This window comes from Crinia signifera, chromosome 6, assembly GCF_055691185.1.
Source record: "Crinia signifera chromosome 6, ASM5569118v1, whole genome shotgun sequence".
NCBI lineage: Eukaryota > Metazoa > Chordata > Amphibia > Anura > Myobatrachidae > Crinia > Crinia signifera.
The window spans coordinates 54707767-54729518 of NC_139222.1; the positions used below are offsets into that span (position 1 = coordinate 54707767).

The following is a 21752-nucleotide window of genomic DNA, read 5'->3' on the forward strand; positions in this document are numbered from 1 at the left end:
GGAAACTTTTTTATTAGCTTACCTGGTGATAGAAGTAGAAAAGGGCAAATAAGTGCCTGTATCTCACCTACAGCCATACCACATTGGATAGGCCCAATCTCATCTGAACTTATAAGCTAAGCAGTGTTGGGCCTGGTTAGTACTTGGGTGGGAGACCACATGGAAACACCAGGTGCTGTAGGTTTTTTCACATTACTGGCAAATTGTTTTTATTCTCTAGCTATTTATATTGGAAACTTTTTTATTTTATTGCCAGCACAGACATTTGGAAGAGGTCAAACAGACACAATAGCCATCACCTAAAGACTTACCACAATGTTTAGGCTCAATTCCAACTGCTTTTGGCAGCTAAACAGTGTTGAGCCTCTTTTGTAGTTTAATTTAAGACCCCCTGCTAATATCATGTCCTGTAGGTCTTTTTACATTACCAACACATGATTTTTTTCAGTAAGCCAATACAGTTAGGAAACTTTTGTATTAGCTTACCTGGTAATAGAAGTAGAAGAGGGCAAAAAAGTGGCTTTAACTCACCTACAGCCATTCCACATTGGATAGGCCCAATCTCGTCTGATCTTGGAAGCTAAGCAGTGTTGGGCCTGGTTAGTACTTGGGTGGGAGACCACATGGGAACACCAGGTGCTGTAGGTTTTTTCACATTACAGGCAAATTGTTTTTATTCTCTAGCTATTTAAATTGGAAACTTTTTCTTTTTATTGCCAGTACAGACATTTGGAAGAGGTCAAACAGACACAATAGCCATCACATAAAGACTTACCACACTGTTTAGGCCCAATTCCAACTGCTTTTGGCAGCTAAACAGTGTTGAGCCTGTTTAGTAGTTTAATTTAAGACCCCCTGCTAATATCATGTCCTGTAGGTCTTTTTACATTACCAACACATAATTTTTTTTAAGTAAGCCAATACAGTTAGGAAACTTTTTTATTAGCTTACCTGGTGTTAGAAGTAGAAGAGGGCAAAAAAGTGCCTGTATCTCACCTACAGCCGTACCACATTGGATAGGCCCAATCTCGTCTGATCTTGGAAGCTAAGCAGTGTTGGGCCTGGTTAGTACTTGGGTGGGAGACCACCTGGGAACACCAGGTGCTGTAGGTTTTTTCACATTACTGGCAAATTATTTTTATTCTCTAGCTATTTAAATTGGAAACTTTTTCTTTTTATTGCCAGCACAGACATTTGGAAGAGGTCAAACAGACACAATAGCCATCACCTAAAGACTTACCACACTGTTTAGGCTCAAATTTCAACTGCTTTTGGCAGCTAAACAGTGTTGAGCCTCTTTTGTAGTTTAATTTAAGACCCCCTGCTAATATCATGTCCTGTAGGTCTTTTTACTTTACCAACACATGATTTTTTTCAGTAAGCCAATACAGTTAGGAAACTTTTGTATTAGCTTACCTGGTGATAGAAGTAGAAGAGGGCAAAAAAGTGCCTGTATTTCACCTACATCCATACCACGTTGGATAGGCCCAATATCGTCTGATCTTGGAAGCTAAGCAGTGTTGGGCCTGGTTAGTACTTGGGTGGGAGACCACCTGGGAACACCAGGTGCTGTAGGTTTTTTCACATTACTGGCAAATTGTTTTTATTCTCTAGCTATTTATATTGGAAACTTTTTCTTTTTATTGCCAGCACAGACATTTGGAAGAGGTCAAACAGACACACTAGCCATCACCTAAAGACTTACCACACTGTTTAGGCTCAATTCCAACTGCTTTTGGCATCTAAACAGTGTTGAGCCTCTTCAGTAGTTTAATTTAAGACCCCCTGCTAATATCATGTCCTGTAGGTCTTTTTACATTACTAACACATGATTTTTTTCAGTAAGCCAATACAGTTAGGAAACTTTTTTATTAGCTTACCTGGTGATAGAAGTAGAAGAGGGCAAAAAAGTGCCTGTATTTCACCTACAGCCTTACCACATTGGATAGGTCCAATCTTGTCTGTTCTTGGAAGCTAAGCAGTGTTGGGCCTGGTTAGTACTTGGGTGGGAGACCACATCATAACACCAGGTGCTGTAGGTTTTTTCACATTACAGGCAAATTGTTTTTATTCTCTAGCTATTTATATTGGAAACTTTTTCTTTTTATTGCCAGCACAGACATTTGGAAGAGGTCAAACAGACACAATAGCCATCACCTAAAGACTTACCACACTGTTTAGGCTCAATTCCAACTGCTTTTGGCAGCTAAACAGTGTTGAGCCTCTTTTGTAGTTTAATTTAAGACCCCCTGCTAATATCATGTCCTGTAGGTCTTTTTACATTACCAACACATGATTTTTTTCAGTAAGCCAATACAGTTAGGAAACTTTTGTATTAGCTTACCTGGTGATAGAAGTAGAAGAGGGCAAAAAAGTGTCTTTAACTCACCTACAGCCGTACCACATTGGATAGGCCCAATCTCGTCTGATCTTGGAAGCTAAGCAGTGTTGGGCCTGGTTAGTACTTGGGTGGGAGACCACATGGGAACACCAGGTGCTGTAGGTTTTTTCACATTAGTGGCAAATTGTTTTTATTCTCTAGCTATTTAAATAGGAAACTTTTTCTTTTTATTGCCAGCACAGACATTTGGAAGAGGTCAAACAGACACAATAGCCATCACCTAAAGACTTACCACACTGTTTAGGCCCAATTCCAACTGCTTTTGGCAGCTAAACAGTGTTGAGCCTCTTTAGTAGTTTAATTTAAGACCCCCTGCTAATATCATGTCCTGTAGGTCTTTTTACATTACCAACACATGATTTTTTTCAGTAAGCCAATACAGTTAGGAAACTTTTTTATTAGCTTACCTGGTGATAGAAGTAGAAGAGGGCAAAAAAGTGCCTGTATCTCACCTACAGCCATACCAAATTGCATAGGCCCAATCTCGTCTGATCTTGGAAGCTAAGCAGTGTTGGGCCTGGTTAGTACTTGGGTGGGAGACCACATGGGAACACCAGGTGCTGTATTTTTTTTCACATTACAGGCAAATTGTTTTTATTCTCTAGCTATTTAAATTGGAAACTTTTTCTTTTTATTGCCAGTACAGACATTTGGAAGAGGTCAAACAGACACAATAGCCATCACCTAAAGACTTACCACACTGTTTAGGCCCAATTCCAACTGCTTTTGGCAGCTAAACAGTGTTGGGCCTCTTTAGTAGTTTAATTTAAGACTCCCTGCTAATATCATGTCCTGTAGGTCTTTTTACATTACCAACACATGATTTTTTTCAGTAAGCCAATACAGTTAGGAAACTTTTGTATTAGCTTACCTGGTGATAGAAGTAGAAGAGGGCAAAAAAGTGCCTGTATCTCACCTACAGCCATACCACATTGGATAGGCCCAATCTCGTCTGATCTTGGAAGCTAAGCAGTGTTGGGCCTGGTTTGTACTTGGGTGGGAGACCACATGGGAACACCAGGTGCTGTAGGTTTTTTCACATTACAGGCAAATTGTTTTTATTCTCTAGCTATTTAAATTGGAAACTTTTTCTTTTTATTGCCAGCACAGACATTTGGAAGAGGTCAAACAGACACAATAGCCATCACCTAAAGACTTACCACACTGTTTAGGCTCAATTCCAACTGCTTTTGGCAGCTAAACAGTGTTGAGCCTCTTTTGTAGTTTAATTTAAGACCCCCTGCTAATATCATGTCCTGTAGGTCTTTTTACATTACCAACACATGATTTTTTTCAGTAAGCCAATACAGTTAGGAAACTTTTGTATTAGCTTACCTGGTAATAGAAGTAGAAGAGGGCAAAAAAGTGGCTTTAACTCACCTACAGCCATTCCACATTGGATAGGCCCAATCTCGTCTGATCTTGGAAGCTAAGCAGTGTTGGGCCTGGTTAGTACTTGGGTGGGAGACCACATGGGAACACCAGGTGCTGTAGGTTTTTTCACATTACAGGCAAATTGTTTTTATTCTCTAGCTATTTAAATTGGAAACTTTTTCTTTTTATTGCCAGTACAGACATTTGGAAGAGGTCAAACAGACACAATAGCCATCACATAAAGACTTACCACACTGTTTAGGCCCAATTCCAACTGCTTTTGGCAGCTAAACAGTGTTGAGCCTGTTTAGTAGTTTAATTTAAGACCCCCTGCTAATATCATGTCCTGTAGGTCTTTTTACTTTACCAACACATGATTTTTTTCAGTAAGCCAATACAGTTAGGAAACTTTTGTATTAGCTTACCTGGTGATAGAAGTAGAAGAGGGCAAAAAAGTGCCTGTATTTCACCTACAGCCATACCACGTTGGATAGGCCCAATATCGTCTGATCTTGGAAGCTAAGCAGTGTTGGGCCTGGTTAGTACTTGGGTGGGAGACCACCTGGGAACACCAGGTGCTGTAGGTTTTTTCACATTACTGGCAAATTGTTTTTATTCTCTAGCTATTTATATTGGAAACTTTTTCTTTTTATTGCCAGCACAGACATTTGGAAGAGGTCAAACAGACACACTAGCCATCACCTAAAGACTTACCACACTGTTTAGGCTCAATTCCAACTGCTTTTGGCATCTAAACAGTGTTGAGCCTCTTTAGTAGTTTAATTTAAGACCCCCTGCTAATATCATGTCCTGTAGGTCTTTTTACATTACCAACACATGATTTTTTTCAGTAAGCCAATACAGTTAGGAAACTTTTTTATTAGCTTACCTGGTGATAGAAGTAGAAGAGGGCAAAAAAGTGCCTGTATTTCACCTACAGCCTTACCACATTGGATAGGCCCAATCTTGTCTGTTCGTGGAAGCTAAGCAGTGTTGGGCCTGGTTAGTACTTGGGTGGGAGACCACATCATAACACCAGGTGCTGTAGGTTTTTTCACATTACAGGCAAATTGTTTTTATTCTCTAGCTATTTATATTGGAAACTTTTTCTTTTTATTGCCAGCACAGACATTTGGAAGAGGTCAAACAGACACAATAGCCATCACCTAAAGACTTACCACACTGTTTAGGCTCAATTCCAACTGCTTTTGGCAGCTAAACAGTGTTGAGCCTCTTTTGTAGTTTAATTTAAGACCCCCTGCTAATATCATGTCCTGTAGGTCTTTTTACATTACCAACACATGATTTTTTTCAGTAAGCCAATACAGTTAGGAAACTTTTGTATTAGCTTACCTGGTGATAGAAGTAGAAGAGGGCAAAAAAGTGGCTTTAACTCACCTACAGCCGTACCACATTGGATAGGCCCAATCTCGTCTGATCTTGGAAGCTAAGCAGTGTTGGGCCTGGTTAGTACTTGGGTGGGAGACCACATGGGAACACCAGGTGCTGTAGGTTTTTTCACATTACTGGCAAATTGTTTTTATTCTCTAGCTATTTAAATAGGAAACTTTTTCTTTTTATTGCCAGCACAGACATTTGGAAGAGGTCAAACAGACACAATAGCCATCACCTAAAGACTTACCACACTGTTTAGGCCCAATTCCAACTGCTTTTGGCAGCTAAACAGTGTTGAGCCTCTTTAGTAGTTTAATTTAAGACCCCCTGCTAATATCATGTCCTGTAGGTCTTTTTACATTACCAACACATGATTTTTTTTAAGTAAGCCAATACAGTTAGGAAACTTTTTTATTAGCTTACCTGGTGATAGAAGTAGAAGAGGGCAAAAAAGTGCCTGTATCTCACCTACAGCCATACCACATTGGATAGGCCCAATCTCGTCTGATCTTGGAAGCTAAGCAGTGTTGGGCCTAGTTAGTACTTGGGTGGGAGACCACCTGGGAACACCAGGTGCTGTAGGTTTTTCACATTAAAGGCAAATTGTTTTTATTCTCTAGCTATTTAAATTGGAAACTTTTTCTTTTTATTGCCAGCACAGACATTTGGAAGAGGTCAAACAGACACAATAGCCATCACCTAAAGACTTACCACACTGTTTAGGCTCAATTCCAACTGCTTTTGGCAGCTAAACAGTGTTGAGCCTCTTTTGTAGTTTAATTTAAGACCCCCTGCTAATATCATGTCCTGTAGGTCTTTTTACATTACCAACACATGATTTTTTTCAGTAAGCCAATACAGTTAGGAAACTTTTTTATTAGCTTACCTGGTGATAGAAGTAGAAAAGGGCAAATAAGTGCCTGTATCTCACCTACAGCCATACCACATTGGATAGGCCCAATCTCATCTGAACTTATAAGCTAAGCAGTGTTGGGCCTGGTTAGTACTTGGGTGGGAGACCACATGGAAACACCAGGTGCTGTAGGTTTTTTCACATTACTGGCAAATTGTTTTTATTCTCTAGCTATTTATATTGGAAACTTTTTTATTTTATTGCCAGCACAGACATTTGGAAGAGGTCAAACAGACACAATAGCCATCACCTAAAGACTTACCACAATGTTTAGGCTCAATTCCAACTGCTTTTGGCAGCTAAACAGTGTTGAGCCTCTTTTGTAGTTTAATTTAAGACCCCCTGCTAATATCATGTCCTGTAGGTCTTTTTACATTACCAACACATGATTTTTTTCAGTAAGCCAATACAGTTAGGAAACTTTTGTATTAGCTTACCTGGTAATAGAAGTAGAAGAGGGCAAAAAAGTGGCTTTAACTCACCTACAGCCATTCCACATTGGATAGGCCCAATCTCGTCTGATCTTGGAAGCTAAGCAGTGTTGGGCCTGGTTAGTACTTGGGTGGGAGACCACATGGGAACACCAGGTGCTGTAGGTTTTTTCACATTACAGGCAAATTGTTTTTATTCTCTAGCTATTTAAATTGGAAACTTTTTCTTTTTATTGCCAGTACAGACATTTGGAAGAGGTCAAACAGACACAATAGCCATCACATAAAGACTTACCACACTGTTTAGGCCCAATTCCAACTGCTTTTGGCAGCTAAACAGTGTTGAGCCTGTTTAGTAGTTTAATTTAAGACCCCCTGCTAATATCATGTCCTGTAGGTCTTTTTACATTACCAACACATAATTTTTTTTAAGTAAGCCAATACAGTTAGGAAACTTTTTTATTAGCTTACCTGGTGTTAGAAGTAGAAGAGGGCAAAAAAGTGCCTGTATCTCACCTACAGCCGTACCACATTGGATAGGCCCAATCTCGTCTGATCTTGGAAGCTAAGCAGTGTTGGGCCTGGTTAGTACTTGGGTGGGAGACCACCTGGGAACACCAGGTGCTGTAGGTTTTTTCACATTACTGGCAAATTATTTTTATTCTCTAGCTATTTAAATTGGAAACTTTTTCTTTTTATTGCCAGCACAGACATTTGGAAGAGGTCAAACAGACACAATAGCCATCACCTAAAGACTTACCACACTGTTTAGGCTCAAATTTCAACTGCTTTTGGCAGCTAAACAGTGTTGAGCCTCTTTTGTAGTTTAATTTAAGACCCCCTGCTAATATCATGTCCTGTAGGTCTTTTTACTTTACCAACACATGATTTTTTTCAGTAAGCCAATACAGTTAGGAAACTTTTGTATTAGCTTACCTGGTGATAGAAGTAGAAGAGGGCAAAAAAGTGCCTGTATTTCACCTACATCCATACCACGTTGGATAGGCCCAATATCGTCTGATCTTGGAAGCTAAGCAGTGTTGGGCCTGGTTAGTACTTGGGTGGGAGACCACCTGGGAACACCAGGTGCTGTAGGTTTTTTCACATTACTGGCAAATTGTTTTTATTCTCTAGCTATTTATATTGGAAACTTTTTCTTTTTATTGCCAGCACAGACATTTGGAAGAGGTCAAACAGACACACTAGCCATCACCTAAAGACTTACCACACTGTTTAGGCTCAATTCCAACTGCTTTTGGCATCTAAACAGTGTTGAGCCTCTTCAGTAGTTTAATTTAAGACCCCCTGCTAATATCATGTCCTGTAGGTCTTTTTACATTACTAACACATGATTTTTTTCAGTAAGCCAATACAGTTAGGAAACTTTTTTATTAGCTTACCTGGTGATAGAAGTAGAAGAGGGCAAAAAAGTGCCTGTATTTCACCTACAGCCTTACCACATTGGATAGGTCCAATCTTGTCTGTTCTTGGAAGCTAAGCAGTGTTGGGCCTGGTTAGTACTTGGGTGGGAGACCACATCATAACACCAGGTGCTGTAGGTTTTTTCACATTACAGGCAAATTGTTTTTATTCTCTAGCTATTTATATTGGAAACTTTTTCTTTTTATTGCCAGCACAGACATTTGGAAGAGGTCAAACAGACACAATAGCCATCACCTAAAGACTTACCACACTGTTTAGGCTCAATTCCAACTGCTTTTGGCAGCTAAACAGTGTTGAGCCTCTTTTGTAGTTTAATTTAAGACCCCCTGCTAATATCATGTCCTGTAGGTCTTTTTACATTACCAACACATGATTTTTTTCAGTAAGCCAATACAGTTAGGAAACTTTTGTATTAGCTTACCTGGTGATAGAAGTAGAAGAGGGCAAAAAAGTGTCTTTAACTCACCTACAGCCGTACCACATTGGATAGGCCCAATCTCGTCTGATCTTGGAAGCTAAGCAGTGTTGGGCCTGGTTAGTACTTGGGTGGGAGACCACATGGGAACACCAGGTGCTGTAGGTTTTTTCACATTAGTGGCAAATTGTTTTTATTCTCTAGCTATTTAAATAGGAAACTTTTTCTTTTTATTGCCAGCACAGACATTTGGAAGAGGTCAAACAGACACAATAGCCATCACCTAAAGACTTACCACACTGTTTAGGCCCAATTCCAACTGCTTTTGGCAGCTAAACAGTGTTGAGCCTCTTTAGTAGTTTAATTTAAGACCCCCTGCTAATATCATGTCCTGTAGGTCTTTTTACATTACCAACACATGATTTTTTTCAGTAAGCCAATACAGTTAGGAAACTTTTTTATTAGCTTACCTGGTGATAGAAGTAGAAGAGGGCAAAAAAGTGCCTGTATCTCACCTACAGCCATACCAAATTGCATAGGCCCAATCTCGTCTGATCTTGGAAGCTAAGCAGTGTTGGGCCTGGTTAGTACTTGGGTGGGAGACCACATGGGAACACCAGGTGCTGTATTTTTTTTCACATTACAGGCAAATTGTTTTTATTCTCTAGCTATTTAAATTGGAAACTTTTTCTTTTTATTGCCAGTACAGACATTTGGAAGAGGTCAAACAGACACAATAGCCATCACCTAAAGACTTACCACACTGTTTAGGCCCAATTCCAACTGCTTTTGGCAGCTAAACAGTGTTGGGCCTCTTTAGTAGTTTAATTTAAGACTCCCTGCTAATATCATGTCCTGTAGGTCTTTTTACATTACCAACACATGATTTTTTTCAGTAAGCCAATACAGTTAGGAAACTTTTGTATTAGCTTACCTGGTGATAGAAGTAGAAGAGGGCAAAAAAGTGCCTGTATCTCACCTACAGCCATACCACATTGGATAGGCCCAATCTCGTCTGATCTTGGAAGCTAAGCAGTGTTGGGCCTGGTTTGTACTTGGGTGGGAGACCACATGGGAACACCAGGTGCTGTAGGTTTTTTCACATTACAGGCAAATTGTTTTTATTCTCTAGCTATTTAAATTGGAAACTTTTTCTTTTTATTGCCAGCACAGACATTTGGAAGAGGTCAAACAGACACAATAGCCATCACCTAAAGACTTACCACACTGTTTAGGCTCAATTCCAACTGCTTTTGGCAGCTAAACAGTGTTGAGCCTCTTTTGTAGTTTAATTTAAGACCCCCTGCTAATATCATGTCCTGTAGGTCTTTTTACATTACCAACACATGATTTTTTTCAGTAAGCCAATACAGTTAGGAAACTTTTGTATTAGCTTACCTGGTAATAGAAGTAGAAGAGGGCAAAAAAGTGGCTTTAACTCACCTACAGCCATTCCACATTGGATAGGCCCAATCTCGTCTGATCTTGGAAGCTAAGCAGTGTTGGGCCTGGTTAGTACTTGGGTGGGAGACCACATGGGAACACCAGGTGCTGTAGGTTTTTTCACATTACAGGCAAATTGTTTTTATTCTCTAGCTATTTAAATTGGAAACTTTTTCTTTTTATTGCCAGTACAGACATTTGGAAGAGGTCAAACAGACACAATAGCCATCACATAAAGACTTACCACACTGTTTAGGCCCAATTCCAACTGCTTTTGGCAGCTAAACAGTGTTGAGCCTGTTTAGTAGTTTAATTTAAGACCCCCTGCTAATATCATGTCCTGTAGGTCTTTTTACTTTACCAACACATGATTTTTTTCAGTAAGCCAATACAGTTAGGAAACTTTTGTATTAGCTTACCTGGTGATAGAAGTAGAAGAGGGCAAAAAAGTGCCTGTATTTCACCTACAGCCATACCACGTTGGATAGGCCCAATATCGTCTGATCTTGGAAGCTAAGCAGTGTTGGGCCTGGTTAGTACTTGGGTGGGAGACCACCTGGGAACACCAGGTGCTGTAGGTTTTTTCACATTACTGGCAAATTGTTTTTATTCTCTAGCTATTTATATTGGAAACTTTTTCTTTTTATTGCCAGCACAGACATTTGGAAGAGGTCAAACAGACACACTAGCCATCACCTAAAGACTTACCACACTGTTTAGGCTCAATTCCAACTGCTTTTGGCATCTAAACAGTGTTGAGCCTCTTTAGTAGTTTAATTTAAGACCCCCTGCTAATATCATGTCCTGTAGGTCTTTTTACATTACCAACACATGATTTTTTTCAGTAAGCCAATACAGTTAGGAAACTTTTTTATTAGCTTACCTGGTGATAGAAGTAGAAGAGGGCAAAAAAGTGCCTGTATTTCACCTACAGCCTTACCACATTGGATAGGCCCAATCTTGTCTGTTCGTGGAAGCTAAGCAGTGTTGGGCCTGGTTAGTACTTGGGTGGGAGACCACATCATAACACCAGGTGCTGTAGGTTTTTTCACATTACAGGCAAATTGTTTTTATTCTCTAGCTATTTATATTGGAAACTTTTTCTTTTTATTGCCAGCACAGACATTTGGAAGAGGTCAAACAGACACAATAGCCATCACCTAAAGACTTACCACACTGTTTAGGCTCAATTCCAACTGCTTTTGGCAGCTAAACAGTGTTGAGCCTCTTTTGTAGTTTAATTTAAGACCCCCTGCTAATATCATGTCCTGTAGGTCTTTTTACATTACCAACACATGATTTTTTTCAGTAAGCCAATACAGTTAGGAAACTTTTGTATTAGCTTACCTGGTGATAGAAGTAGAAGAGGGCAAAAAAGTGGCTTTAACTCACCTACAGCCGTACCACATTGGATAGGCCCAATCTCGTCTGATCTTGGAAGCTAAGCAGTGTTGGGCCTGGTTAGTACTTGGGTGGGAGACCACATGGGAACACCAGGTGCTGTAGGTTTTTTCACATTACTGGCAAATTGTTTTTATTCTCTAGCTATTTAAATAGGAAACTTTTTCTTTTTATTGCCAGCACAGACATTTGGAAGAGGTCAAACAGACACAATAGCCATCACCTAAAGACTTACCACACTGTTTAGGCCCAATTCCAACTGCTTTTGGCAGCTAAACAGTGTTGAGCCTCTTTAGTAGTTTAATTTAAGACCCCCTGCTAATATCATGTCCTGTAGGTCTTTTTACATTACCAACACATGATTTTTTTCAGTAAGCCAATACAGTTAGGAAACTTTTGTATTAGCTTACCTGGTGATAGAAGTAGAAGAGGGCAAAAAAGTGCCTTTAACTCACCTACAGCCATACCACATTGGATAGGCCCAATCTCGTCTGATCTTGGAAGCTAAGCAGTGTTGGGCCTGGTTAGTACTTGGGTGGGAGACCACATGGGAACACCAGGTGCTGTAGGTTTTTTCACATTACAGGCAAATTGTTTTTATTCTCTAGCTATTTAAATTGGAAACTTTTTCTTTTTATTGCCAGTACAGACATTTGGAAGAGGTCAAACAGACACAATAGCCATCACCTAAAGACTTACCACACTGTTTAGGCCCAATTCCAACTGCTTTTGGCAGCTAAACAGTGTTGGGCCTCTTTAGTAGTTTAATTTAAGACTCCCTGCTAATATCATGTCCTGTAGGTCTTTTTACATTACCAACACATGATTTTTTACAGTAAGCCAATACAGTTAGGAAACTTTTGTATTAGCTTACCTGGTGATAGAAGTAGAAGAGGGCAAAAAAGTGCCTGTATCTCACCTACAGCCATACCACATTGGATAGGCCCAATCTCGTCTGATCTTGGAAGCTAAGCAGTGTTGGGCCTGGTTTGTACTTGGGTGGGAGACCACATGGGAACACCAGGTGCTGTAGGTTTTTTCACATTACAGGCAAATTGTTTTTATTCTCTAGCTATTTAAATTGGAAACTTTTTCTTTTTATTGCCAGCACAGACATTTGGAAGAGGTCAAACAGACACAATAGCCATCACCTAAAGACTTACCACACTGTTTAGGCTCAATTCCAACTGCTTTTGGCAGCTAAACAGTGTTGAGCCTCTTTTGTAGTTTAATTTAAGACCCCCTGCTAATATCATGTCCTGTAGGTCTTTTTACATTACCAACACATGATTTTTTTCAGTAAGCCAATACAGTTAGGAAACTTTTTTATTAGCTTACCTGGTGATAGAAGTAGAAAAGGGCAAATAAGTGCCTGTATCTCACCTACAGCCATACCACATTGGATAGGCCCAATCTCATCTGAACTTATAAGCTAAGCAGTGTTGGGCCTGGTTAGTACTTGGGTGGGAGACCACATGGAAACACCAGGTGCTGTAGGTTTTTTCACATTACTGGCAAATTGTTTTTATTCTCTAGCTATTTATATTGGAAACTTTTTCATTTTATTGCCAGCACAGACATTTGGAAGAGGTCAAACAGACACAATAGCCATCACCTAAAGACTTACCACAATGTTTAGGCTCAATTCCAACTGCTTTTGGCAGCTAAACAGTGTTGAGCCTCTTTTGTAGTTTAATTTAAGACCCCCTGCTAATATCATGTCCTGTAGGTCTTTTTACATTACCAACACATGATTTTTTTCAGTAAGCCAATACAGTTAGGAAACTTTTGTATTAGCTTACCTGGTAATAGAAGTAGAAGAGGGCAAAAAAGTGGCTTTAACTCACCTACAGCCATTCCACATTGGATAGGCCCAATCTCGTCTGATCTTGGAAGCTAAGCAGTGTTGGGCCTGGTTAGTACTTGGGTGGGAGACCACATGGGAACACCAGGTGCTGTAGGTTTTTTCACATTACAGGCAAATTGTTTTTATTCTCTAGCTATTTAAATTGGAAACTTTTTCTTTTTATTGCCAGTACAGACATTTGGAAGAGGTCAAACAGACACAATAGCCATCACATAAAGACTTACCACACTGTTTAGGCCCAATTCCAACTGCTTTTGGCAGCTAAACAGTGTTGAGCCTGTTTAGTAGTTTAATTTAAGACCCCCTGCTAATATCATGTCCTGTAGGTCTTTTTACATTACCAACACATAATTTTTTTTAAGTAAGCCAATACAGTTAGGAAACTTTTGTATTAGCTTACCTGGTGATAGAAGAAGAAGAGGGCAAAAAAGTGCCAGTATTTCACCTACAGCCATACCACGTTGGATAGGCCCAATATCGTCTGATCTTGGAAGCTAAGCAGTGTTGGGCCTGGTTAGTACTTGGGTGGGAGACCACCTGGGAACACCAGGTGCTGTAGGTTTTTTCACATTACTGGCAAATTGTTTTTATTCTCTAACTATTTATATTGGAAACTTTTTCTTTTTATTGCCAGCACAGACATTTGGAAGAGGTCAAACAGACACAATAGCCATCACCTAAAGACTTACCACACTGTTTAGGCTCAATTCCAACTGCTTTTGGCAGCTAAACAGTGTTGAGCCTCTTTTGTAGTTTAATTTAAGACCCCCTGCTAATATCATGTCCTGTAGGTCTTTTTACATTACCAACACATGATTTTTTTCAGTAAGCCAATACAGTTAGGAAACTTTTGTATTAGCTTACCTGGTGATAGAAGTAGAAGAGGGCAAAAAAGTGGCTTTAACTCACCTACAGCCGTACCACATTGGATAGGCCCAATCTCGTCTGATCTTGGAAGCTAAGCAGTGTTGGGCCTGGTTAGTACTTGGGTGGAAGACCACATGGGAACACCAGGTGCTGTAGGTTTTTTCACATTACTGGCAAATTGTTTTTATTCTCTAGCTATTTAAATAGGAAACTTTTTCTTTTTATTGCCAGCACAGACATTTGGAAGAGGTCAAACAGACACAATAGCCATCACCTAAAGACTTACCACACTGTTTAGGCCCAATTCCAACTGCTTTTGGCAGCTAAACAGTGTTGAGCCTCTTTAGTAGTTTAATTTAAGACCCCCTGCTAATATCATGTCCTGTAGGTCTTTTTACATTACCAACACATGATTTTTTTCAGTAAGCCAATACAGTTAGGAAACTTTTGTATTAGCTTACCTGGTGATAGAAGTAGAAGAGGGCAAAAAAGTGCATTTAACTCACCTACAGCCATACCACATTGGATAGGCCCAATCTCGTCTGATCTTGGAAGCTAAGCAGTGTTGGGCCTGGTTAGTACTTGGGTGGGAGACCACATGGGAACACCAGGTGCTGTAGGTTTTTTCACATTACAGGCAAATTGTTTTTATTCTCTAGCTATTTAAATTGGAAACTTTTTCTTTTTATTGCCAGTACAGACATTTGGAAGAGGTCAAACAGACACAATAGCCATCACCTAAAGACTTACCACACTGTTTAGGCCCAATTCCAACTGCTTTTGGCAGCTAAACAGTGTTGGGCCTCTTTAGTAGTTTAATTTAAGACTCCCTGCTAATATCATGTCCTGTAGGTCTTTTTACATTACCAACACATGATTTTTTTCAGTAAGCCAATACAGTTAGGAAACTTTTTTATTAGCTTACCTGGTGATAGAAGTAGAAGAGGGCAAAAAAGTGCGTGTATCTCACCTACAGCTATACCACATTGGATAGGCCCAATCTCGTCTGATCTTGGAAGCTAAGCAGTGTTGGGCCTGGTTAGTACTTGGGTGGGAGACCACATGGGAACACCAGGTGCTGTAGGTTTTTTCACATTACAGGCAAATTGTTTTTATTCTCTAGCTATTTAAATTGGAAACTTTTTCTTTTTATTGCCAGTACAGACATTTGGAAGAGGTCAAACAGACACAATAGCCATCACCTAAAGACTTACCACACTGTTTAGGCCCAATTCCAACTGCTTTTGGCAGCTAAACAGTGTTGAGCCTGTTTAGTAGTTTAATTTAAGACCCCCTGCTAATATCATGTCCTGTAGGTCTTTTTACATTACCAACACATGATTTTTTTTAAGTAAGCCAATACAGTTAGGAAACTTTTTTATTAGCTTACCTGGTGATAGAAGTAGAAGAGGGCAAAAAAGTGCCTGTATCTCACCTACAGCCATACCACATTGGATAGGCCCAATCTCGTCTGATCTTGGAAGCTAAGCAGTGTTTGGCCTAGTTAGTACTTGGGTGGGAGACCACCTGGGAACACCAGGTGCTGTAGGTTTTTTCACATTACAGGCAAATTGTTTTTATTCTCTAGCTATTTAAATTGGAAACTTTTTCTTTTTATTGCCAGCACAGACATTTGGAAGAGGTCAAACAGACACAATAGCCATCACCTAAAGACTTACCACACTGTTTAGGCTCAATTCCAACTGCTTTTGGCAGCTAAACAGTGTTGAGCCTCTTTTGTAGTTTAATTTAAGACCCCCTGCTAATATCATGTCCTGTAGGTCTTTTTACATTACCAACACATGATTTTTTTCAGTAAGCCAATACAGTTAGGAAACTTTTTTATTAGCTTACCTGGTGATAGAAGTAGAAAAGGGCAAATAAGTGCCTGTATCTCACCTACAGCCATACCACATTGGATAGGCCCAATCTCATCTGAACTTATAAGCTAAGCAGTGTTGGGCCTGGTTAGTACTTGGGTGGGAGACCACATGGAAACACCAGGTGCTGTAGGTTTTTTCACATTACTGGCAAATTGTTTTTATTCTCTAGCTATTTATATTGGAAACTTTTTCATTTTATTGCCAGCACAGACATTTGGAAGAGGTCAAACAGACACAATAGCCATCACCTAAAGACTTACCACAATGTTTAGGCTCAATTCCAACTGCTTTTGGCAGCTAAACAGTGTTGAGCCTCTTTTGTAGTTTAATTTAAGACCCCCTGCTAATATCATGTCCTGTAGGTCTTTTTACATTACCAACACATGATTTTTTTCAGTAAGCCAATACAGTTAGGAAACTTTTGTATTAGCTTACCTGGTAATAGAAGTAGAAGAGGGCAAAAAAGTGGCTTTAACTCACCTACAGCCATTCCACATTGGATAGGCCCAATCTCGTCTGATCTTGGAAGCTAAGCAGTGTTGGGCCTGGTTAGTACTTGGGTGGGAGACCACATGGGAACACCAGGTGCTGTAGGTTTTTTCACATTACAGGCAAATTGTTTTTATTCTCTAGCTATTTAAATTGGAAACTTTTTCTTTTTATTGCCAGTACAGACATTTGGAAGAGGTCAAACAGACACAATAGCCATCACATAAAGACTTACCACACTGTTTAGGCCCAATTCCAACTGCTTTTGGCAGCTAAACAGTGTTGAGCCTGTTTAGTAGTTTAATTTAAGACCCCCTGCTAATATCATGTCCTGTAGGTCTTTTTACATTACCAACACATAATTTTTTTTTAAGTAAGCCAATACAGTTAGGAAACTTTTTTATTAGCTTACCTGGTGTTAGAAGTAGAAGAGGGCAAAAAAGTGCCTGTATCTCACCTACAGCCGTACCACATTGGATAGGCCCAATCTCGTCTGATCTTGGAAGCTAAGCAGTGTTGGGCCTGGTTAGTACTTGGGTGGGAGACCACCTGGGAACACCAGGTGCTGTAGGTTTTTTCACATTACTGGCAAATTATTTTTATTCTCTAGCTATTTAAATTGGAAACTTTTTCTTTTTATTGCCAGCACAGACATTTGGAAGAGGTCAAACAGACACAATAGCCATCACCTAAAGACTTACCACACTGTTTAGGCTCAATTCCAACTGCTTTTGGCAGCTAAACAGTGTTGAGCCTCTTTTGTAGTTTAATTTAAGACCCCCTGCTAATATCATGTCCTGTAGGTCTTTTTACTTTACCAACACATGATTTTTTTCAGTAAGCCAATACAGTTAGGAAACTTTTGTATTAGCTTACCTGGTGATAGAAGTAGAAGAGGGCAAAAAAGTGCCTGTATTTCACCTACAGCCATAACACGTTGGATAGGCCCAATATCGTCTGATCTTGGAAGCTAAGCAGTGTTGGGCCTGGTTAGTACTTGGGTGGGAGACCACCTGGGAACACCAGGTGCTGTAGGTTTTTTCACATTACTGGCAAATTGTTTTTATTCTCTAGCTATTTATATTGGAAACTTTTTCTTTTTATTGCCAGCACAGACATTTGGAAGAGGTCAAACAGACACACTAGCCATCACCTAAAGACTTACCACACTGTTTAGGCTCAAGTCCAACTGCTTTTGGCATCTAAACAGTGTTGAGCCTCTTTAGTAGTTTAATTTAAGACCCCCTGCTAATATCATTTCCTGTAGGTCTTTTTACATTACCAACACATGATTTTTTTCAGTAAGCCAATACAGTTAGGAAACTTTTTTATTAGCTTACCTGGTGATAGAAGTAGAAGAGGGCAAAAAAGTGCCTGTATTTCACCTACAGCCATACCACATTGGATAGGCCCAATCTTGTCTGTTCTTGGAAGCTAAGCAGTGTTGGGCCTGGTTAGTACTTGGGTGGGAGACCACATCATAACACCAGGTGCTGTAGGTTTTTTCACATTACAGGCAAATTGTTTTTATTCTCTAGCTATTTATATTGGAAACTTTTTCTTTTTATTGCCAGCACAGACATTTGGAAGAGGTCAAACAGACACAATAGCCATCACCTAAAGACTTACCACACTGTTTAGGCTCAATTCCAACTGCTTTTGGCAGCTAAACAGTGTTGAGCCTCTTTTGTAGTTTAATTTAAGACCCCCTGCTAATATCATGTCCTGTAGATCTTTTTACATTACCAACACATGATTTTTTTCAGTAAGCCAATACAGTTAGGAAACTTTTGTATTAGCTTACCTGGTGATAGAAGTAGAAGAGGGCAAAAAAGTGGCTTTAACTCACCTACAGCCGTACCACATTGGATAGGCCCAATCTCGTCTGATCTTGGAAGCTAAGCAGTGTTGGTCCTGGTTAGTACTTGGGTGGGAGACCACATGGGAACACCAGGTGCTGTAGGTTTTTTCACATTACTGGCAAATTGTTTTTATTCTCTAGCTATTTAAATAGGAAACTTTTTCTTTTTATTGCCAGCACAGACATTTGGAAGAGGTCAAACAGACACAATAGCCATCACCTAAAGACTTACCACACTGTTTAGGCCCAATTCCAACTGCTTTTGGCAGCTAAACAGTGTTGAGCCTCTTTAGTAGTTTAATTTAAGACCCCCTGCTAATATCATGTCCTGTAGGTCTTTTTACATTACCAACACATGATTTTTTTCAGTAAGCCAATACAGTTAGGAAACTTTTGTATTAGCTTACCTGGTGATAGAAGTAGAAGAGGGCAAAAAAGTGCGTGTATCTCACCTACAGCTATACCACATTGGATAGGCCGAATCTCGTCTGATCTTGGAAGCTAAGCAATGTTGGGCCTGGTTAGTACTTGGGTGGGAGACCACATGGGAACACCAGGTGCTGTAGGTTTTTTCACATTACAGGCAAATTGTTTTTATTCTCTAGCTATTTAAATTGGAAACTTTTTCTTTTTATTGCCAGTACAGACATTTGGAAGAGGTCAAACAGACACAATAGCCATCACCTAAAGACTTACCACACTGTTTAGGCTCAATTCCAACTGCTTTTGGCATCTAAACAGTGTTGAGCCTCTTTTGTAGTTTAATTTAAGACCCCCTGCTAATATCATGTCCTGTAGGTCTTTTTACATTACCAACACATGATTTTTTTCAATAAGCCAATACAGTTAGGAAACTTTTGTATTAGCTTACCTGGTGATAGAAGTAGAAGAGGGCAAAAAAGTGCCTGTATCTCACCTACAGCCATACCACATTGGATAGGCCCAATCTCGTCTGATCTTGGAAGCTAAGCAGTGTTGGGCCTGGTTAGTACTTGGGTGGGAGACCACATGGGAACACCAGGTGCTGTAGGTTTTTTCACATTACTGGCAAATTGTTTTTATTCTCTAGCTATTTATATTGGAAACTTTTTCATTTTATTGCCAGCACAGACATTTGGAAGAGGTCAAACAGACACAATAGCCATCACCTAAAGACTTACCACAATGTTTAGGCTCAATTCCAACTGCTTTTGGCAGCTAAACAGTGTTGAGCCTCTTTTGTAGTTTAATTTAAGACCCCCTGCTAATATCATGTCCTGTAGGTCTTTTTACATTACCAACACATGATTTTTTTCAGTAAGCCAATACAGTTAGGAAACTTTTGTATTAGCTTACCTGGTAATAGAAGTAGAAGAGGGCAAAAAAGTGGCTTTAACTCACCTACAGCCATTCCACATTGGATAGGCCCAATCTCGTCTGATCTTGGAAGCTAAGCAGTGTTGGGCCTGGTTAGTACTTGGGTGGGAGACCACATGGGAACACCAGGTGCTGTAGGTTTTTTCACATTACAGGCAAATTGTTTTTATTCTTTAGCTATTTAAATTGGAAACTTTTTCTTTTTATTGCCAGTACAGACATTTGGAAGAGGTCAAACAGACACAATAGCCATCACATAAAGACTTACCACACTGTTTAGGCCCAATTCCAACTGCTTTTGGCAGCTAAACAGTGTTGAGCCTGTTTAGTAGTTTAATTTAAGACCCCCTGCTAATATCATGTCCTGTAGGTCTTTTTACATTACCAACACATAATTTTTTTTAAGTAAGCCAATACAGTTAGGAAACTTTTTTATTAGCTTACCTGGTGTTAGAAGTAGAAGAGGGCAAAAAAGTGCCTGTATCTCACCTACAGCCGTACCACATTGGATAGGCCCAATCTCGTCTGATCGTGGAAGCTAAGCAGTGTTGGGCCTGGTTAGTACTTGGGTGGGAGACCACCTGGGAACACCAGGTGCTGTAGGTTTTTTCACATTACTGGCAAATTATTTTTATTCTCTAGCTATTTAAATTGGAAACTTTTTCTTTTTATTGCCAGCACAGACATTTGGAAGAGGTCAAACAGACACAATAGCCATCACCTAAAGACTTACCACACTGTTTAGGCTCAATTCCAACTGCTTTTGGCAGCTAAACAGTGTTGAGCCTCTTTTGTAGTTTAATTTAAGACCCCCTGCTAATATCATGTCCTGTAGGTCTTTTTACTTTACCAACACATGATTTTTTTCAGTAAGCCAATACAGTTTGGAAACTTTTGTATTAGCCCACCTGGTGATAGAAGTAGAAGAGGGCAAAAAAGTGCCTGTATTTCACCTACAGCCATACCACGTTGGATAGGCCCAATATCGTCTGATCTTGGAAGCTAAGCAGTGTTGGGCCTGGTTAGTACTTGGGTGGGAGACCACCTGGGAACACCAGGTGCTGTAGGTTTTTTCACATTACTGGCAAATTGTTTTTATTCTCTAGCTATTTATATTGGAAACTTTTTCTTTTTATTGCCAGCACAGACATTTGGAAGAGGTCAAACAGACACACTAGCCATCACCTAAAGACTTACCACACTGTTTAGGCTCAATTCCAACTGCTTTTGGCATCTAAACAGTGTTGAGCCTCTTTAGTAGTTTAATTTAAGACCCCCTGCTAATATCATGTCCTGTAGGTCGTTTTACATTACCAACACATGATTTTTTTCAGTAAGCCAATACAGTTAGGAAACTTTTTTATTAGCTTACCTGGTGATAGAAGTAGAAGAGGGCAAAAAAGTGCCTGTATTTCACCTACAGCCATACCACATTGGATAGGCCCAATCTCGTCTGTTCTTGGAAGCAAAGCAGTGTTGGGCCTTGTTAGTACTTGGGTGGGAGACCACATGGGAACACCAGGTGCTGTAGTTTTTTTCACATTACAGGCAAATTGTTTTTATTCTCTAGCTATTTATATTGGAAACTTTTTCTTTTTATTGCCAGCACAGACATTTGGAAGAGGTCAAACAGACACAATAGCCATCACCTAAAGACTTACCACACTGTTTAGGCTCAATTCCAACTGCTTTTGGCAGCTAAACAGTGTTGAGCCTCTTTTGTAGTTTAATTTAAGACCCCCTGCTAATATCATGTCCTGTAGGTCTTTTTACATTACCAACACATGATTTTTTTCAGTAAGCCAATACAGTTAGGAAACTTTTGTATTAGCTTACCTGGTGATAGAAGTAGAAGAGGGCAAAAAAGTGGCTTTAACTCACCTACAGCCGTACCACATTGGATAGGCCCAATCTCGTCTGATCTTGGAAGCTAAGCAGTGTTGGTCCTGGTTAGTACTTGGGTGGGAGACCACATGGGAACACCAGGTGCTGTAGGTTTTTTCACATTACTGGCAAATTGTTTTTATTCTCTAGCTATTTAAATAGGAAACTTTTTCTTTTTATTGCCAGCACAGACATTTGGAAGAGGTCAAACAGACACAATAGCCATCACCTAAAGACTTACCACACTGTTTAGGCCCAATTCCAACTGCTTTTGGCAGCTAAACAGTGTTGAGCCTCTTTAGTAGTTTAATTTAAGACCCCCTGCTAAT

The 21752-nt window shown here is 39.8% G+C and overlaps 31 non-coding genes and 16 pseudogenes across 31 annotated transcripts; all 47 read left to right on the forward strand.

The window, feature by feature from the left end:
* The first annotated feature begins 65 nt into the window (after positions 1–65).
* On the forward strand, positions 66–184 carry LOC146010922 (5S ribosomal RNA; annotated as a pseudogene).
* Positions 185–529: 345 nt separating this feature from the next.
* Positions 530–648, forward strand: LOC146014925 (5S ribosomal RNA). Its single transcript, XR_014447865.1, has one exon. It is a non-coding gene; the product is annotated as a 5S ribosomal RNA (ribosomal RNA).
* Positions 649–994: 346 nt separating this feature from the next.
* Positions 995–1113, forward strand: LOC146014751 (5S ribosomal RNA). Its single transcript, XR_014447695.1, has one exon. It is a non-coding gene; the product is annotated as a 5S ribosomal RNA (ribosomal RNA).
* Positions 1114–1459: 346 nt separating this feature from the next.
* LOC146011076 (5S ribosomal RNA) lies at positions 1460–1578 on the forward strand (annotated as a pseudogene).
* A 345-nt stretch (positions 1579–1923) lies between these two features.
* On the forward strand, positions 1924–2042 carry LOC146011611 (5S ribosomal RNA; annotated as a pseudogene).
* Positions 2043–2387: 345 nt separating this feature from the next.
* On the forward strand, positions 2388–2506 carry LOC146015175 (5S ribosomal RNA). The gene has a single exon (XR_014448103.1). It is a non-coding gene; the product is annotated as a 5S ribosomal RNA (ribosomal RNA).
* Positions 2507–2851: 345 nt separating this feature from the next.
* Positions 2852–2970, forward strand: LOC146010996 (5S ribosomal RNA; annotated as a pseudogene).
* Positions 2971–3315: 345 nt separating this feature from the next.
* Positions 3316–3434, forward strand: LOC146014875 (5S ribosomal RNA). Its single transcript, XR_014447816.1, has one exon. It is a non-coding gene; the product is annotated as a 5S ribosomal RNA (ribosomal RNA).
* Positions 3435–3779: 345 nt separating this feature from the next.
* LOC146014926 (5S ribosomal RNA) lies at positions 3780–3898 on the forward strand. The gene has a single exon (XR_014447866.1). It is a non-coding gene; the product is annotated as a 5S ribosomal RNA (ribosomal RNA).
* Positions 3899–4243: 345 nt separating this feature from the next.
* LOC146017406 (5S ribosomal RNA) lies at positions 4244–4362 on the forward strand. The gene has a single exon (XR_014450279.1). It is a non-coding gene; the product is annotated as a 5S ribosomal RNA (ribosomal RNA).
* Positions 4363–4707: 345 nt separating this feature from the next.
* On the forward strand, positions 4708–4826 carry LOC146011669 (5S ribosomal RNA; annotated as a pseudogene).
* A 345-nt stretch (positions 4827–5171) lies between these two features.
* Positions 5172–5290, forward strand: LOC146015176 (5S ribosomal RNA). The gene has a single exon (XR_014448104.1). It is a non-coding gene; the product is annotated as a 5S ribosomal RNA (ribosomal RNA).
* A 346-nt stretch (positions 5291–5636) lies between these two features.
* Positions 5637–5755, forward strand: LOC146015372 (5S ribosomal RNA). The gene has a single exon (XR_014448296.1). It is a non-coding gene; the product is annotated as a 5S ribosomal RNA (ribosomal RNA).
* Positions 5756–6099: 344 nt separating this feature from the next.
* On the forward strand, positions 6100–6218 carry LOC146010923 (5S ribosomal RNA; annotated as a pseudogene).
* A 345-nt stretch (positions 6219–6563) lies between these two features.
* LOC146014928 (5S ribosomal RNA) lies at positions 6564–6682 on the forward strand. The gene has a single exon (XR_014447868.1). It is a non-coding gene; the product is annotated as a 5S ribosomal RNA (ribosomal RNA).
* Positions 6683–7028: 346 nt separating this feature from the next.
* On the forward strand, positions 7029–7147 carry LOC146014752 (5S ribosomal RNA). Its single transcript, XR_014447696.1, has one exon. It is a non-coding gene; the product is annotated as a 5S ribosomal RNA (ribosomal RNA).
* A 346-nt stretch (positions 7148–7493) lies between these two features.
* Positions 7494–7612, forward strand: LOC146011077 (5S ribosomal RNA; annotated as a pseudogene).
* A 345-nt stretch (positions 7613–7957) lies between these two features.
* Positions 7958–8076, forward strand: LOC146011613 (5S ribosomal RNA; annotated as a pseudogene).
* A 345-nt stretch (positions 8077–8421) lies between these two features.
* LOC146015177 (5S ribosomal RNA) lies at positions 8422–8540 on the forward strand. Its single transcript, XR_014448105.1, has one exon. It is a non-coding gene; the product is annotated as a 5S ribosomal RNA (ribosomal RNA).
* Positions 8541–8885: 345 nt separating this feature from the next.
* LOC146010998 (5S ribosomal RNA) lies at positions 8886–9004 on the forward strand (annotated as a pseudogene).
* Positions 9005–9349: 345 nt separating this feature from the next.
* On the forward strand, positions 9350–9468 carry LOC146014876 (5S ribosomal RNA). The gene has a single exon (XR_014447817.1). It is a non-coding gene; the product is annotated as a 5S ribosomal RNA (ribosomal RNA).
* A 345-nt stretch (positions 9469–9813) lies between these two features.
* Positions 9814–9932, forward strand: LOC146014929 (5S ribosomal RNA). Its single transcript, XR_014447869.1, has one exon. It is a non-coding gene; the product is annotated as a 5S ribosomal RNA (ribosomal RNA).
* Positions 9933–10277: 345 nt separating this feature from the next.
* LOC146017407 (5S ribosomal RNA) lies at positions 10278–10396 on the forward strand. The gene has a single exon (XR_014450280.1). It is a non-coding gene; the product is annotated as a 5S ribosomal RNA (ribosomal RNA).
* Positions 10397–10741: 345 nt separating this feature from the next.
* Positions 10742–10860, forward strand: LOC146011670 (5S ribosomal RNA; annotated as a pseudogene).
* Positions 10861–11205: 345 nt separating this feature from the next.
* Positions 11206–11324, forward strand: LOC146015178 (5S ribosomal RNA). The gene has a single exon (XR_014448106.1). It is a non-coding gene; the product is annotated as a 5S ribosomal RNA (ribosomal RNA).
* A 345-nt stretch (positions 11325–11669) lies between these two features.
* LOC146011751 (5S ribosomal RNA) lies at positions 11670–11788 on the forward strand. Its single transcript, XR_014444973.1, has one exon. It is a non-coding gene; the product is annotated as a 5S ribosomal RNA (ribosomal RNA).
* A 345-nt stretch (positions 11789–12133) lies between these two features.
* Positions 12134–12252, forward strand: LOC146014877 (5S ribosomal RNA). Its single transcript, XR_014447818.1, has one exon. It is a non-coding gene; the product is annotated as a 5S ribosomal RNA (ribosomal RNA).
* A 345-nt stretch (positions 12253–12597) lies between these two features.
* LOC146010925 (5S ribosomal RNA) lies at positions 12598–12716 on the forward strand (annotated as a pseudogene).
* Positions 12717–13061: 345 nt separating this feature from the next.
* LOC146014930 (5S ribosomal RNA) lies at positions 13062–13180 on the forward strand. Its single transcript, XR_014447870.1, has one exon. It is a non-coding gene; the product is annotated as a 5S ribosomal RNA (ribosomal RNA).
* A 346-nt stretch (positions 13181–13526) lies between these two features.
* Positions 13527–13645, forward strand: LOC146017408 (5S ribosomal RNA). The gene has a single exon (XR_014450281.1). It is a non-coding gene; the product is annotated as a 5S ribosomal RNA (ribosomal RNA).
* Positions 13646–13990: 345 nt separating this feature from the next.
* Positions 13991–14109, forward strand: LOC146016831 (5S ribosomal RNA). Its single transcript, XR_014449712.1, has one exon. It is a non-coding gene; the product is annotated as a 5S ribosomal RNA (ribosomal RNA).
* A 345-nt stretch (positions 14110–14454) lies between these two features.
* Positions 14455–14573, forward strand: LOC146011763 (5S ribosomal RNA). The gene has a single exon (XR_014444974.1). It is a non-coding gene; the product is annotated as a 5S ribosomal RNA (ribosomal RNA).
* A 345-nt stretch (positions 14574–14918) lies between these two features.
* Positions 14919–15037, forward strand: LOC146014403 (5S ribosomal RNA). The gene has a single exon (XR_014447359.1). It is a non-coding gene; the product is annotated as a 5S ribosomal RNA (ribosomal RNA).
* A 346-nt stretch (positions 15038–15383) lies between these two features.
* Positions 15384–15502, forward strand: LOC146010501 (5S ribosomal RNA; annotated as a pseudogene).
* A 345-nt stretch (positions 15503–15847) lies between these two features.
* LOC146010926 (5S ribosomal RNA) lies at positions 15848–15966 on the forward strand (annotated as a pseudogene).
* A 345-nt stretch (positions 15967–16311) lies between these two features.
* Positions 16312–16430, forward strand: LOC146014932 (5S ribosomal RNA). The gene has a single exon (XR_014447871.1). It is a non-coding gene; the product is annotated as a 5S ribosomal RNA (ribosomal RNA).
* A 347-nt stretch (positions 16431–16777) lies between these two features.
* On the forward strand, positions 16778–16896 carry LOC146014753 (5S ribosomal RNA). The gene has a single exon (XR_014447697.1). It is a non-coding gene; the product is annotated as a 5S ribosomal RNA (ribosomal RNA).
* A 345-nt stretch (positions 16897–17241) lies between these two features.
* Positions 17242–17360, forward strand: LOC146011214 (5S ribosomal RNA; annotated as a pseudogene).
* Positions 17361–17705: 345 nt separating this feature from the next.
* On the forward strand, positions 17706–17824 carry LOC146011428 (5S ribosomal RNA; annotated as a pseudogene).
* Positions 17825–18169: 345 nt separating this feature from the next.
* Positions 18170–18288, forward strand: LOC146017225 (5S ribosomal RNA). Its single transcript, XR_014450096.1, has one exon. It is a non-coding gene; the product is annotated as a 5S ribosomal RNA (ribosomal RNA).
* A 345-nt stretch (positions 18289–18633) lies between these two features.
* LOC146016599 (5S ribosomal RNA) lies at positions 18634–18752 on the forward strand. Its single transcript, XR_014449485.1, has one exon. It is a non-coding gene; the product is annotated as a 5S ribosomal RNA (ribosomal RNA).
* Positions 18753–19097: 345 nt separating this feature from the next.
* Positions 19098–19216, forward strand: LOC146011774 (5S ribosomal RNA). The gene has a single exon (XR_014444975.1). It is a non-coding gene; the product is annotated as a 5S ribosomal RNA (ribosomal RNA).
* Positions 19217–19561: 345 nt separating this feature from the next.
* On the forward strand, positions 19562–19680 carry LOC146014933 (5S ribosomal RNA). The gene has a single exon (XR_014447872.1). It is a non-coding gene; the product is annotated as a 5S ribosomal RNA (ribosomal RNA).
* A 346-nt stretch (positions 19681–20026) lies between these two features.
* On the forward strand, positions 20027–20145 carry LOC146017493 (5S ribosomal RNA). Its single transcript, XR_014450362.1, has one exon. It is a non-coding gene; the product is annotated as a 5S ribosomal RNA (ribosomal RNA).
* A 345-nt stretch (positions 20146–20490) lies between these two features.
* LOC146017409 (5S ribosomal RNA) lies at positions 20491–20609 on the forward strand. The gene has a single exon (XR_014450282.1). It is a non-coding gene; the product is annotated as a 5S ribosomal RNA (ribosomal RNA).
* Positions 20610–20954: 345 nt separating this feature from the next.
* On the forward strand, positions 20955–21073 carry LOC146011295 (5S ribosomal RNA; annotated as a pseudogene).
* Positions 21074–21418: 345 nt separating this feature from the next.
* LOC146017226 (5S ribosomal RNA) lies at positions 21419–21537 on the forward strand. Its single transcript, XR_014450097.1, has one exon. It is a non-coding gene; the product is annotated as a 5S ribosomal RNA (ribosomal RNA).
* Positions 21538–21752: the final 215 nt, after the last annotated feature.